General features: G+C 32.7%; 1 protein-coding gene across 1 annotated transcript in view; it reads right to left on the bottom strand.

Moving 5' to 3' along the window:
• Window positions 1-16618, bottom strand: part of LOC118186680 (uncharacterized) — a 75942-nt gene extending 59324 nt beyond the window's left edge. The window contains exon 1 of the mRNA XM_035356803.2: window positions 16308-16618. The gene's annotated coding sequence lies outside the window, so the exon portion shown is untranslated. The remainder of the gene's footprint in view (window positions 1-16307) is intronic.

The following is a 16618-nucleotide window of genomic DNA, read 5'->3' as shown; positions in this document are numbered from 1 at the left end:
TTGCCCACTTAAACGGAGGCTCTGAAGCCAGTCGACTGTGTCTAAATGGTGAAGATTTATCATATACTACAACTTAGTTTTTGCACCACTGTAGAACTTACCAAAGTTTTTCGAAACAAGAAAAGTGAAGAATTCCCTATATCCTTGACGGACTACGAACCATACATCTTCCAGTCGCTAGCTGGACATATTAACTGCTTACTTCACAATAGCACATACGCTGAAATGTTATAATTTTTTGCAGAGTTAATCAGTATAAAACTAGAAGAGAATCGAAGGCAGTTTCAGTAACTTCTAACATTACATCCTATTTTTGCCATCAATACCCAAGTTTCAAATGGTGTTAAAATTCGAGTTCCAAGTCACAGTCGCAGTACTTCTTCCAAAAAAAAAATTACATAAATCTCCCTAGCCATGAACCAAAATCACTCAGATGGAGACAGATCTGAATGATTTCTCTAATGCGGGTCACTTTCATTCTTAATGTTTTTGACCGCGAGTCAACTAGTGCATTATTCTCTACGCTTCTGTAAAGGTGATTTTATCCAATTCCTCTGAGCAATGACCCTTCCTGCGACACTTCTCTTTTTATTACTTTTGTTGTTAATAACTGTAGACAATAACTATTTTTATTACTTTTGTTGTTAATAACTGTAGAGAATAACTATTTTTATTCTTGAGGCATATATAACTCCTTTAAGATAATTTTAGAACGGCTGGCATTTGCCACATACGACATTACAGGCTGCGTGATAATTTTGAAATAATCTGTTGAGGTCATTCGACCAAGTATGATTAAAATGACGTAACAGTTTAGGAGTGGAATGATAAAACATTAAAACTCAAAGAAAATCATTATTTAGTTACCTTACATACATCTCTTTTAATGTTTCGAAAACGCTAAAAGATTTAAAATTAAATAAGTATTAATAAAATGAACCAGGTTTCGAATCAAATCTTGAAATAAACCACGCTTTAAAAGCGACCGCAGATTTAATGGGGAATGATACAATGATAAAACTTTTATAACCCCTTCGAAACAGATTGATTTTTATACTTCATATAAAAAGGCAAATTAAAGAAATGAACACGATAAATTAAAGTAAAAGAAATTAGAATAAATAAAAGGAATGGTTTTAAATTTTAAAAAATTGAATTCTTTTGTTTTATTCTATTTTTTACTTTTATTTATTTATGTTATTAAATTCCTACTATTAGTTCACATTCTCCCTACATCTTGTTAAAATTTTCAATTGTTAATAAAATACATTTTATTCGCACTCAAGTTCAATTAGATTTTTTTAAACTTGTAGTGAATAACACTTGATGATAATGCAATTTCTTCACGTATTACATTTTTTTTTTAAATTTTTAATTTTTAGTCCAAAGGGATTTGAATCCCGAAGGACTATTAGTTTCGTTTTGGCATTTTGCGTCGGACTCATAAATGTCGGCTCACTTTTCAAACTGTTGCCACAAAATGTTAGAGTCCTGCATTATATTTGAAGAAATTAAATAATGAAAAATCTGCATAAATGTATGTATATTTCTCGTATTGTGATAAAACAACGGTACATAGAGTCATCGAATTTTGAATAACGTAATCCTCCAACGAATATGAGCATGTGGAAGACCAAATTTGAAATTTGAAATTTGTTTTATGATCGATTTCCTATTTTTTAAAACTTTGACGAATTTTTGATTAACAAACTCAAGGATTTCAAAGCGAGCAATGGCAACGTTGTGCAGAAAAAACATTTTTATCTCCAGCGCGTGAGTCTCTGTATCGGAAATTCTAAAGCTATGCTCGTTTTAAAACTATTTTGCGATATTGCTGTTGCACTGGATCTTATGGTTTAAGTGCGAGGAACATGATATTTAATAAAGAAAGGTAACACACAAAATGTTAAAAAAACGCCCCTTTGGACGTAATTTAAAATCTGAAACATTTCAGATTTTGGTTTTTTTTTTTTTTTTTTTAAGTCCAAAGGGGCTTTGTCCCTGAAGGACTATTGTTTTCGTTTTGCGATTTTGCATCGATTCACTACAAACGTCGAATCACTTTTCAAACTATTGCCACGAAGTATTATCGCCCTGTGTTATATTTAAACAAATAAAATAATGAAAATATCTGCATAAATGCACATCTATTTCTCGCATTGTGATAAAACAAAGGTACATAGAGCCATCGATTTTTGAATGACATAAACCTCCTACGAATATGGGCATGTGGAAGACCAAATTTGAAATTTGGAATTTGTTTTATTATCGATTTCCTATTTTGTAAAACTTTAACGAATTTTTGATTAACAAACTCAGGGATTTCAAAGCGAGCAATGGCAATGTTGTGCAAAAAAAAATCATTTTTATCTCCAGCGTGTGAGTCTCTGTATCGGAAATTCTAAAAATATGCTCATTTTAAAACTATTTTGCGATATTGCTGTTGAACTGAATTTTATGGTTTAAGTGCAAAGAACATGATATTTAATAAATAAAGGTAATGCACAAAACGCCCCTTTAGACGTAATTTAAAATCTTAACCTTTCAGATTTTTAGTCCAAAGGGACTTTGTCTCTGAAGGACTATTGCTTTAGGTTTACGATTTTGCGTTGGTTCACTATAAATGTCCGTTTCACTTTTCAAACTGTTGCCACCAAATGTTAGAGTCCTGCATTATATTTGAAGAAATTAAATAATGAAAAATCTGCATAAATGTATGTACATTTCTCTCATTGTGATAAAACAACTGTGCATAGAGCTATCGAATTTTGAATGACGTAATCCTTATGCGAATATGGGCATGTGGGTCCAAATTTGAAATTTGGAATTTGTTTTATTATGGATTTCATATTTTGTAAAACTTTAACAAATTTTTGATTAACAAACTCAAGGATTTCAAAGCGAGCCATGGCAAGGTTGTAGAGAAAAAAAATTTTTATCTCCAGCGCACGAGACTGTGTATGGGAAGTTCTAAAGATATGCTCAATTTAAAATTATTTTGCGATATTGCTCTTGAACTGAATTTTATGGTTTAAGTGCGAAGAACATGATATTTAATAAACAAAAGTAACACATAAAATGTTAAAGTACGCCCCTTTGGACCTTTGGACGTAATTTAAAATATGAAACCTTTCAGATTTTTTTTTTTTTTTAAATTTATTTTTAAATGTTTCTTTGTTGACGTAAGTAGGAATTGACTTCATTTTTGTTTTTAATATTATTTGTTTTTTTACGTTATTTTTGTTTTTCACTTTCCATTTTGAAGTACCAAATTATTTTGTCTGTTTGGAAAACATTATAAAAACTCTATTCATTTTATAGTTCTTTTTAATGTTACATTTCCTCGCCACATTCAGTGAACTTTCGGATAAGCAAATGCCAGCTGTTGGAATATTCTTAAATTCCTTCGTCGTATTGCTCTAAATTTATGATCCTGCCATGCTTTTTAATGTGAATTTTCACTTCAGAAAACGGGAAAAAGTCCGCAAATGTCAAATTTGGCAGGCAAGGGGAAATATTACGAATAGTTATATTTTTTTAACTGCTTAACGATTAATGCCATTGCGCAAAAGTGTCTCTTCTTTTTCATTTTTTGAATGCATAACAGCAGGTATCTGTTATATAAAATTGAAATTTCATTTGAACTTGACACAGTTGACCTTTTACACTTGACATAGTTGACATTTTACATCACAGTTGACATTTAAAGTAAAGCTGCGGTATCATAATAGTCGCTGCAACTAGCTTAATATTTTGTACAAGCGCTGAAAAGATGATTTCTTCTGATAATGTATAACTACGACACAGAATGTAATGTACTAAAAGTGTGTATGTGCTGTTAGATATAAATGCATATATTTTTTAAGTAATTAATTCTGTTCTGTATTTATTAGGAGTAGTTTATACTAATAATTTATTATAAAATATTTATACATATTTATCGAATTTATTTATGAATATATTCCAAGTAACTTAAAAATTGTGGCCTTAGTTTAATTGTTAATTGTTAAACAATTAAGCTTAACATAATAAAAGTGTCTAAGCTTATTTATATAGTTCTTCTTTTTCTATAATTACATCATTTTAAATTTATTTTTAATCACAAAATCAATAAATATTATCTAACTCTGAACTATTTACGCACTTTAAAATTTTAAATTCTCCAAAACCTTGTTATATGTTTTGAAAAATATCTGCTATTACAAATTTTTATGTTAAATTCTCAAGACCATGTTGACATAGCTAATTTTCTTGACGAAGGGGTAAAAAATTCAAAATTTAGAATTACATAATTGGCAACTACATATATTCTCCCATCTTATTAATTTTATGAGAATTCTAATCAATTGACGAAACTGAAAATTTGAAGGTAAACACTAATTTAACAATAAATGTATGGTTCAACGAGATAAAAATTTAACTGATTACATCATTAACTTAATAATTTATTTTCCTTCAATCTGCCTTTTACTCTGTCTTCTTTTCTAGCCATTGACCGTGCTATTTTCGAGTCCTGACCAACATTTGCAACAGCAAGTGCAGGTAAAAAACGAACATTCACCATATTTCCTTTCTTACATTAGCAAACGATATTGTAATCTGGATTTAACCTCAGAGCTCACAGTTTATTTTATTGTAGTTTCGTATTAGTTTACTATTATTATTATTTTACTCAGTTTAATTTGATAGCGGCTTCTTTGTTATGGTTCTATGTTCTCTCTGTCTAATTAACCCAGAAATTGCAACTAATTTTCTCGCCATTAACCACAGAATTCGTAATTTATTATATCTCACAGGAGGTCTATTGTTTTCAATAAACGTACAAAATCCTATCTTGGCAAAATAGATTCCGTAAACATGATCATGATTCAGAAAATGATGAACAGATGGAACAGAAATAATCCAAAACAATAATCAAGAAAATGTAGGTTAATAAAAGATGTTTCTAATGCTATATCTGATATAAATGAAGGGATCATTTTTATGATGTTTTACAATATTTAATGGTTAATGTATTTAATTTTTTAAATTATTATTGGTAAAGTTAGTTTTAACGTGCATAACTGGAGTACGAAGTCTTCAGATTGCAATTTTTATTTCTTGGGAGTGGCAAAAAAACTGCAAGCTTTCCTCTCTCCTCTTAACAGAATCCTATGTATCATCGTAAATAAGAGAAAGCAAAAATTGTCCGTGTTATAAATATTTATCTGCATTCTCAACACGTTAAAAAGCATAAAAAATGATAAATTTTCTGAAAATGGCTTGTTTGCATACAAATAGTTTGTACGAGTATTATTATGCAAATGGCTTTTATATATATGTAACAGTACATTTTCTAAGGAAGTTCTGAGTTCTTCGTATTTTTCCTCTAAATTTACTCGTGTACGCCTGGCTTAGACGATGGACTGAGATGACAATTCTCAAGCAAAGGTGGCTAGATGGTTATGAATGCCTCGAATGGCGATATCCATCAATTAGAGGCTGTGAGTCCAATCACCAAGAGGACCATCCAAGGCCGTCCAAGAATCACAACACCTGCTAAAAATTGCTAAGTGGCAGTTAAATGTACAACACCATACCAGTGCTAGAAAAGTCTTTAAGGATATTACTGCTGCATCTGGAACAACTTCCTGTCAAAGTGTATTCAGACGCATAGCAGAATATGCATTTATGCCCAGCGAACAGAATATGTATGCCCAGCGTATGTATCTTCTTCAACAGATCGCAGATGGCAGCCACTCTTTTTAGGAGCCAAGCACATTATCCTCAGCCTAATCCATGACTGCTTCAATGAAGATTTGAGATTCATCACACACAGTGATTCTCGATGAGTCTTCATCCGGAGAGAGCCTGTGTCTGATTTTCGTTTATCCAACATAGCTAATTTTTTTTATCGTTGGCCTTGTTCAATTAAGAACACTACGGAGAAAGAGAAATTTAGACGCCTCTTGCCGAAATAATGAGCCGAAAGAAACTACCGCTCCTAAATTTAGTATCACGAGCTTCTCAAGACTAAGGAATTGTGCGGACAAAGCATCATTCATGACTGAAAAATTTGTTGTATAAGTTATATAGAAACAATGAAAGAGCGCGTAGAGTTATTATGCTTTTTTAAGCAAGAGACGTAAAAAATGTGCAATGCCCTTGTCGGGACTCGAATCTGGACCTCTCAAATATGCGCCGAGTGTGCTACTGTTACACCACGAAGGCATGCTAGAAGGAGGAAGAAATACCTTATATACTTCTCCTTTTAAAGGACGACTGGGAGATTAAGGAACATATTCGTTAGGAACAAATCCTGGTGGTGACGAATTATTGTCCACAACGTTTTTAGTTCGAGCGCCATTTGTAGAGTCATAAGGTTTAAGCAGGAGACGTGTAGAATGCGCAATGCTCTCGCCGGAACTCGAATCTGGACCTTTCGAATACGCGCCGAGTGTGCTACCGTTACACCACAACGGCCTGCTGGAAGAAGGAAAATAATATATACAGGGTAGAGTCGTCTTTCTACATTATGGTTATACAGAGGTAAAGGTGTTCCTTTCAGTTCTTCTTGGTTACACAGAATGAGTTAGATTTACAGATGGCTTGCTGATCATCTTTCGATATCTCGTCAACTGACGTCGTCTTGACCTCGTCAACTGGGGTCCAACTGATCCTTTATTGGTTCAAGCATATGAACAAGTTACATAGAAACAATGAAAGAACTATATACAATATGGAGTCGTCTCTCTACATTATGGTCATATAGGTAGAAGTGTAAAGTTGCTCCTTTGCAATTCGTCTTGGTTATAAAAAATGTATTAGTTTTATAGATAAATAGTTGATCATCTTTCTACAATTAATTTCTCCTCATTGCCTAATCCATATTTCATGGCTGTCTTTATCCTAGTTGCATATCTGGAATTATAGGATGAGTTCATTCTCAGAATTGTTGCTGCGTAGCTCCGTATGTGCTCCTTCCTCGCTGTTGAAAGTAGTGGGCAGTCATAGATGTAGTGCTTAGCGTCCGCTGTCTCTGCTACCGCATCGCATTCACACTTGGTATTTCGTTTGAGGAAACGCTTGAAATAACTTGCAAATTTCCCGCGATTAATTGCAGCCATCATGAGGAGAGTGTCTGTCCTCCATCTCTTTTAGTGAAACCTTTGAATGGTACCCGTGTGTGAGCCTACCTGTGTCCGCATCCTCTTATCTTTCATCTTTAGCAATTTGATTCTTAACCACCAGTCTTGAAAGTGGAAGCTCACAATCTACGCTTCCCTTTCCTGAGGCTTTCTTCGCTGCTTGGTCAGCAGCCACTTTTCTTCAATCCCTATGTCCTCACACTCAATTCAGCGTGACTGGGCGAAGGTTACTTTCCGTGTTAATCAGTTTCTGATCATGAGCGTTGTGTTCTTGCTATTCAGCGCTCTTAGAACGCTCCTGGATATCCGAGAATACATAAATGGCTCTATTCCTGTCATTGAGATAATCGTTAGCACATATAAGTGCTGCTCTGAGAGCTATGGCTTAGGCTTGGAAGACTGAGCTTAAGCTGTTCAATCTTTCCAATATAAAAGAAACCGACCGTTTTGGTGAAAGTGGTATCTTTGTGTGGGAAGGTATAATGCTGAATGGTAGCACACCATGTCATCGATGCGAGCACTGTGACCGCACAGTCATCTTCGCCTGGGATGAGGTTATCCTCATCCCAGGCGAAGACCTTTCCTCATGTTAGACCTTTCCAGCTGTCCATTTGGTATAATGGTTAGTGACTTGTTCCGATGGGTCCGGTTTCGAATACCGAAGAAGGAATGTAATATTTGTAAGCGTGACAAGGATATACTGCATAGGCACTCAAAACTCACGGCGAACCTAAGGTCCTCTCGAGAGGCTGTTGGAAAAGGAAGAGGGTTGGAGACTCTCAAACCTTCTCCAACCTCGGGTTGTTATTTCTCTAAACTGGGGCAGAAGCTTAACAGTTAGCAAGACTCGGCAACACCTAATATACCTATGGAAAAGGACAGGTGCTGGCCTTGCTCCAAACTATACCTGTTAGACTTTTTCTGAGGGTCGTTGGATACTTTACTTTTCTTAAAGATTACACGAGTGTACACAGAGCTCAGTTGGTTCAAAAAGGATAAGGTATTCGCCGTATGGTTTATCAGCGATATCTTCGTATCTAAATCTTATACAGCATGTTTGGCATTCTCTAGGAAGAGTCATTGTTTGATGTCAACATTTCCCAAACATTCGCTTTTAGAAGAATGAAATTATTGCCATGAACTGTGATCAACAATTTACAGTATGACGGTCTGTTGTGAAGCATGAAAAGCTGTGAAAGGTGAACATACACCTTATCAACTGAACAATTCTAAAAATATGAAATGCCATATTTCGACCCTTTGCAGTTTCATTTCCATATCGCAAAGCATTTACTCCCTGTTTATTCTGTTATTTTTATTACTGGCTTTCTTCCAGTATCTGGCATCTGTGTCAAAATTCCATCATAATAAACCAATTATCTTTGGAGATATCGTATGTTTTGTGCTAATAACTTGAAATTTGGATACCAGTAGGAAGTAAGAAGAACGTATTGTTTTTAGTGACTGACGTTGCGATATTATTGATAAGTAATGATTTATTATTAAAATTTGGAAGATGAAAGCTCATGTTATATGAGGTTGTTAGTTCTTACGCCAAGTGAACTGACAATTTGTTCAACTGAACTAAAGGTCAGAATAACTTCTACATAATTTACATTAGTGGAATAAGGCGAAGATGAGCGATTGGCGATTTGTTAGAGTTATATAACGTAAAGTGTCGAAACACAAAGAATGGAAAGACTAGACTATGGCGTGGTCAGCGAATGGAAGAAGTAATAAGTTCATAAAGTGAATCAATTGTACTCGGAATTATATTAAATTAAATAAAAAAACAACTAGTTTTACTATGTCCTATTACAACAATTCATTATTTGAATGATATATTATTATCATGACTGTATAAAGTTTACTTTCAACTACATTTCTTTACGTACTACAATAGACTATTATTTGAAAGATACATTTCTGAAGTAACTGTATAAGGTTTACTTTTAACTACATTTCTTTGCGTATTTTTATTTATAAAAGAAACTAAGATTTTGTTCTAGAGTTCCGTTTATAATCTGGTTTACAGATATGTATTTATCCCTGCTTATTGTGTTCCTATGATAATTCCACAATTATTTATTCGCTAACTCTACAGAATTTCATTTCGGCTCAATGACCAGAGATCTCGCAACAATATACTTCGGAAAATTATATGTTAATATAGCCATCTCGAAGAATTTTCTATGACGAATTATGTCGTTGATGTCAATGAATATTTCATGCTGTTAGTATGATATCTTGAAATAAGAAAGAAAAGACTTAACGCTTCGAAGACTAGACACGTGCCAAAAAGAGGCTTCCGAGTCAAAAATCCCTCTTAAAAAATGACAAGCTCTCAAGCAAAACGATACTCTTCAAGAATTCCAAAACGAAGAATTCTTAATTTTATGTACATGAAGAAAAACAAAAACTTCTTAACTTCAAAAATCGATAAAAATTGCACATAATCTGTTTATATTCCGCATAAATTTTACGGTTGTGATACTCAAAACAGGTACAAATTTTAGTAATTTTTTTCATGTCGAAATATGTCATTGCCACTATTTTTCTAGATCGACTTTTGTAAAATTCAATTTCAGATTATTTGAATATTTCTCATATAACTATTTGCATTACGTACACTTAGTGATGCACACAAAAAAAATTAAACGCTTTGCTATCGTATCAAAAGAAAGGAAATGCGCCCAGTGTATACAGGAATAGTGATAATAGTTTACATTTTCAATCTTATTTGCTGAATTGAAACTTGCAGCCTGATAATTTCTCATTAACAGAAATAAATGTTAATATTCTGGAATAGTAATAAATTTTATTTCCCTAAAAATATATCAAAATAATATCAAAAGTGTGAAAAACAGCATGTAAAACAATTTTCGTAGACGAATAAGCTCAACTGGCCGAAATATCTGAATTAACTCTTGCGTCGTTTTTTTTAAAGTGCAAAACTTAAAAATATATGCGCTAAAAATATTCACTAAAACGCTGGACTCATTTTTTAAAATTCATAAAAATTTGCAGATAATAATAGAGGTGTATTTTCTAATTTCTGTGAGCTGTTTTTGATAAATATTAAAACGATACTCAGGCTTTAGTATTATAATGCACTCCTGCTCAAAAAAATGGGTCAGAGGAATGTGCAATGGAAACATCAGCTGAAATGCATGCTTGACTACGGTGAGGCTATCTGGCAATAGTGTTGTTGATCCCTAATTGTATATTTAGTGCCAATGCATGTCGGAGCTCATGGAGGGTGCCTGGCGGCACACTGCAACCTGCTATCCGCCGTCCCAACATGTCCCACACACACTCTATCGAATTCAGATCTAGCAGACCACGGCAGATGTGAACTGGTTTCACTCTCCAGATATCTCCGCACCACTCAAGTTCTATGGGGGCAGGCGTTATCGTCCATAAATATCGCGTTGGTACTCATTGCAGCGATGTGAGGACGCACCTCTTTCTTCATTCAGCTTTTCATAAATCATAAACAGTAGAATATCAATAGAGAAGATATCTTCTGCATTATCAGATAAAACTTACATCATTATCAAAGCCAAATCTAAATCATTTGTGGAGGAATAGTTATATAGGAATTTTCTTGGAAGCCATAAAAGTTTTGCCGTGATAAAAGGCCAAGTATGCAGAAAATCCACACCAGAATCTTCACAAATGTTTTGAATCCCTTCAAAAATGCACTTCAGCAAACTAAACATGAGAAAGCACTTTATTTTCCAATAAATCAATGATAAGGCAAATGTGGGTAGTTAATTGATTATGAGAGCGTATGAGAATGTGCCTTTTACACTGACCAAACAAAACATTATTTTCGACTCTGCGTTGAGAGAATTGCACTTGCTTGGAATGCCACAGATGGCATGTAACAGTGATAAAATTATTTAACGGCTGCTTTGGATACTAAGGCATCATTTTGTCGACTAGTGTACACATGATAGAGATGGCTGCTGATTTATATGACTTTGATAAAAGCCAGGCTATGATTAGCCTAACAAATATTTCCTAAACGGCGCTGCTCGTCTGGTGTTCAAATGTTGCTGCTGTTAGTACCTATGGAAAAAGGATGGTGAAAGAAGTAATAAATGCCAAAATGTTATACGGCTATACCTAATCATTGAACACGGACAGTGAATATTTCCCCGCTTGCCTCTTGCAAATAGATGGCTCTTGGTGGCTCAACTAGCAGCTGAATACAATACAGATCCAAAGACAAGTGTATACAAGTACACATTTCAGCGTACTCTAATAGATATAGGATTTCTTAACAAACACCCCCTCTAATATGTTTCTGTTAACATCGTATCATACATATTTATGACTACCAGGACCGTGAAAATCGTGATAAAACCATGCAATAATGGAAAAGAGTTGCGTGGCTGGATAAATCACGAATTTTTTTTACATCAAATTGATGATCACATCAGAGTATGTAGTTCTTTAGGTGAACAGTTGATCAATACACGATAGGCATTCATCAACAACAGTATGGAAAAGACCATTGGTAGAGGTAGTATGCTTTAGGACCGGTGGCTTTATCAGAACGGTGTGATTACAGCTGCGGATTATGTAAAAAACTTTGCTGACGAGTTACAATCTTTTGTGGCTTCTCCCCCAGCAGGTATGGACTCTTTCAGTGAGACAATTCTGCGTATTATAAGTAAAAACTGTGTTAGTGATTTGAACATTATTACTGAAGACCATATTAATGAATGCCAGTTAATATCCTAGCCTCCTAACTCACCAAACTTTAATTCTAATGAGCACATATTTTAATCCTCTCACCCCTGTTCCACTAACACCAAACCACACTAAACGACGTTCGGCTCATCGTATGTTTAGAGTGCCTCAATGCCGCAAAGACACTATATATTTACAACATCCATGCTTTCTCTGGGATTCTAATCCAGGCACTTCGGTACGTTCGTCAGGGTTACTAACCACTATTCCGTTCGGTGGCAGATAAGAAGATATATGCAATGCATAATTAATGCCTACAATAAATATCGTTTCAGGATGCACTTCTAAATATTGGTTTAGCTAAATAAATTGTGTGGTTCACGAAACCAGCGCACATTTTAAACTGCCAAGTGCAGGAATTGGACGACGCGGCTTTACCACATAAATTAACGAAATTTTTTATACACAGTATTATTTTTATACAGCATTATTCATAATTCCATGATACATTTTAAAAAATCATAATAAATAAGCTATCAAATTTTATTTCCTAAAATAGAAGAAAACTCGCAGCTTTTTATTATAACAAATAGTTAATGAGTTCACTTTTCCTCATACTGTAGAACATCAATGCGATAAACCACTACGTCCCCTAAATTATTCGTGCCAATGAAAGCCGTTTCGTGCCACATCATCAACGAAACGGCTGCGATGATCCTGAGTAGGCAGTTCAGGTACAAATATTCTGGACACCGCCCATGCGCAAGAAGTCACATGATACTAAATCCGAAGACTGGAGTGGACGCCACGTTAATACATCATCTCTTTGTCCTATGCGTCCATCTAAGTGGCAAATTTTTATTCAGATACCCCCTTTATCAAGTAGTTTATGTGACAATGTTCCAGATAAATGTTTTAATTAAAAGAAGTAATTATTGTTTTTCGTTCAACTATAGATTCAATCACCTTTTTAATACGTCTAAATAAAGCATCTCAGTGTTGCACAGTCCATATGTATCAGCAAATATGGACACATTAAGCGTTTATGAAATATGATAAGAAAACACTTCATGAATTTACCTCTATTTCAGTACATTAAAGTCTAGTATCGGTGATGTGATTTATTTGATACGAATTTTTAAAATGCCTCACGAGTTTATGAATAACTCTGATTCCCCTCCTTTTCACAATGTATATGACTTTCAGAAATTTCCAGTCATCCAAATAAAAATTCCATTCCAAATAAAAAAGCTGTACACGGTTAACGAAATTTTTTGTTTTAGAGACTGTAAACCTCCAAAGGAAAGGATTAACAATCTAAACATTTTTAGCTACGTGTGATCTTATCTTAGACAACCTTAGTTGTACTTAGCGATTAAAAATGTTAAAATTTCACTTAGATAGAAATACTAAAATAAATTGTATTGCAACACGAGATACGAAGCTAATGATATAGTTTTCGATTTCGGGACCTTTCGTTATGCAGAGAAAAATAATTTGAAAAGTAGACTTGTGATAAAATTAAACTATTTTTACCAGAAAATATTTTCATCTTCAAATTAAAAAACAATTTCAGTATATGAACTAGTTGATTAATATTAATTTTTAAATTCCTACTATTAGCTCACATTCTCCCTATATCTTTTTCAAATTTTCAGTTATTAATAAAATACTTTTTATTCATCCATTTAAGTTCAAATGCATTTATTTAAACTTGTAGTAGATGACACTTGATGTTAACACAGTTTTATCACATATTAAAAATTTTTTAATTTTTTCTTTTTTGTATTATTAAAATTTTTCTTTGTTGACCTAAGTAGGAATTGACTTTAAAATTTTTTATTTAATTAATTATTAATTAATTAATTTTCAATCGTTAATAAAATACTTTTATTCGTCCATTGAAGTTGAAATACATTTTTTAAATTTGTAGTGGATGACAATTAATGTTAATACAGTTTTTTCACATATTAAACATTTTCAAAATTTTAAATTTAAATTTTTTTTGGTAGTTTAAATTTTTTTTAAACTTTTCTTTGTTGACCTAAGTAAGAATTGACTTTTAAAAACTTTTTTTATAATACTTGTTTTATTTTAATTTTCATGAAGCACTAATATGAGTTCACGGCGATATGAAAAATTTTCTTTTCCAACAAAACCTTAATTCGGAGAGAACAAACAAAAACTATTTCAACCATCTGGGAAGAAAAACAGAAATATACACTTATTGGAAAGTTGTTTTGCCACCGAGTGAAAAAAAAATAATTTTTAATATGTTACTTACTTATTTAATATGTTAATTAATTATTTATTATCAAAGTTTTGAATTTTAATTGTAACAGACCCGAAAAGAATTAATTCTAAAGACTACTAACGCAAAAATTTTCTCCCTTTCCAGCGAAACCATTTTCTTCGAAATCGACAGTTAAAAATTAATTCAACTGACTTAAGAAAGTCTCACAATGAGAGACACTGTTTTTAGAAAACACTGTCATTATTGTTCCATCCTAAAGCCAACTTTAATAAATCTCCATCTAAACTTTTTTAATGTCAGACGTTAATGACGTCGTCATTAACATCTGATAAAAGCAACTATTCTGTTATTAATAAAAAAATACACTAGATAAAACAAGAATCCTTGCTTTTCGAATGTGTTAATTAACTGACAACTGCTACGTTTCTCTAGAGGAGAACATTTCATCTTCATGGAATTGCAAAACGGTAACTCTTTTTTTTTTTTTTTCTGTTGCATCTTTCTTTAAAGAAGTATTTCAGTGAATATTCGTTCTCGCATGAAAACAAAAACACTAACACATTCTAGAGGAGTTTATAATCCGTAAATTTTAGAAATATTTTACAGCCGCTAGAAAAAAGAAGTAAGCATACAAATATGAAAAATCTGTGAAAAACAAAGATACATTATTGAAATAAAATTTATACATTGCTAATTCAGATGTAAACACATTATTTCACTTTACTTCGAGCTCAAAGTATGGAATGCACTTTCGACTGCTAAGTGTTTTTCCGATTGAAATGTAAATACAGTTCAGTTTTCTTTGTAGAATCCTATACGAAAACAATCTGTCCATTAGGTAAATAGCCCTCGATTGTAATTAACTATATTTTCGCATTCAGCTACTAGAAAGTTTATCTTTTTAACTGATTTTATGGACAACTGAACTGAGAGGTATTGAGGGAGATTATATTATGTACATAACTATTGAATATCTGTATAATGGTCATCTTAATTCACATGACATGATGTATTAATCATTAATACTAATTATTGACTTAACAGACAAGTAACATCCATGCGCAATCATGGTCAATGTGATCAAATAATACGCAAATATTCCAGAAAGTACTTAGTAAGTAATTGTAATAAAAATATTGTAATTAAAGACAATGTCTTACCCTGAAGTTTCAACTCCCTTTGGAAAATAAACTTATATTTCAATTGGTAATAAAAAAGACCTGATGCGCGCGTACAAGCTAAAATAACAACAATAAATAGTTTCTAACAAACGTAGAACAACAACAACAAAGTTTTTAACAAACACCGGTCTTCCTTCCAAAGACCAGAATAATTATGCAAGCATAATATTTAAGCAGCTAAAATATTTGAATTTCTTTCACGTAAAAATTCCTTTTTCCTCTTAGGATAATTTCGATATAATCAAATTTGATATTGGTTGAATAAATAAAAAATATTGTATCAGAAGCAATTGTAATTTACACATGATTTGTTAGAGCTCTTCTTGTCAAAATTCTAAGATCTAAAATTTTCAAGAGTAAATATTTTCTGCAATTATTATTTGTGAAAGTATTAAAAATCTTATGATGTCGCCACTTATATCAATCATTTTCAAGAAAATACAAATGTCCAAATAAGCATAAACCGATCAAACGTAGCAAATAATATTATTTTTTTAATAATTATACTTTGATATCCTACTGTTAAAGTCTTTTTTTCATACTTTGATAATATATGCAGATTAGTTAAATTCTTAAACACTGAATGTCTAGTCTTCCATCAAATGTGTGTATATTACTTGCCATAATTTTATCCAAACAGCTACTAAATTCTAGTTTCATAAATTAGAAATCAAGCGTTTTCTCTTAACGTGAAAATTAATTTTAATTCTAGAAATGATTTTAAGCTCATTTTCAGTAAAATTTCTATTAAATTCTTTTTTTAATATAAAGGATATAAAATAGATAAAAATTTTATTTGCCGCCTAATTAATTATTAATTAAAAATTAATTCACCTACTTTAAAGTTGAAATTGAAATAAGTCACGAATAATTTTTATAAAAAAACAACTGATTCTCAATGACAAAAATTCGACTTTGTGAAATGACTAAAAAAGACAGTTCTCTTTTATATTTGTGCAACTAATCGGAAAAGCATCATTGGTAATCATGTAAATGAATAACAATGATAGAAGAGGAAATCCAAGTCAGAACAGAAACACTCACCGTGAGGAGAAACGAGAAAAATCATTCGAATTCCATTTCAACGAAGAGAGAGAAAACCTGTGACCATCTTCGTCCGAGGTGCAAAGTCATTCTAAACATGCACGATTTTTCCATCTCTTCAGCTGAAGTAAGGCAGAAGGGCATCAGAGCGAAGTAGGCCATTCTCTCGACTGGCATATCGAGCGAAATAACAATCAACAAAAAAGAAATTCGAGGCCAGCCGCCCGCCATTTGTATCTATTGCAATGGATTAAGGATGGGACTTCTTTAAGTGGTTGGTGTTGGTACAAGTAGAGAAAGGGCTAAATGGT

Source organism: Stegodyphus dumicola, chromosome 7 (genome assembly GCF_044657685.1).
Source record: "Stegodyphus dumicola isolate Sdum_Otavi_A_Nest chromosome 7, ASM4465768v1".
NCBI lineage: Eukaryota > Metazoa > Arthropoda > Arachnida > Araneae > Eresidae > Stegodyphus > Stegodyphus dumicola.
The sequence above is the reverse complement of the archived record's forward strand: the minus strand, read 5'-3'. Positions and strand labels throughout refer to the sequence as shown.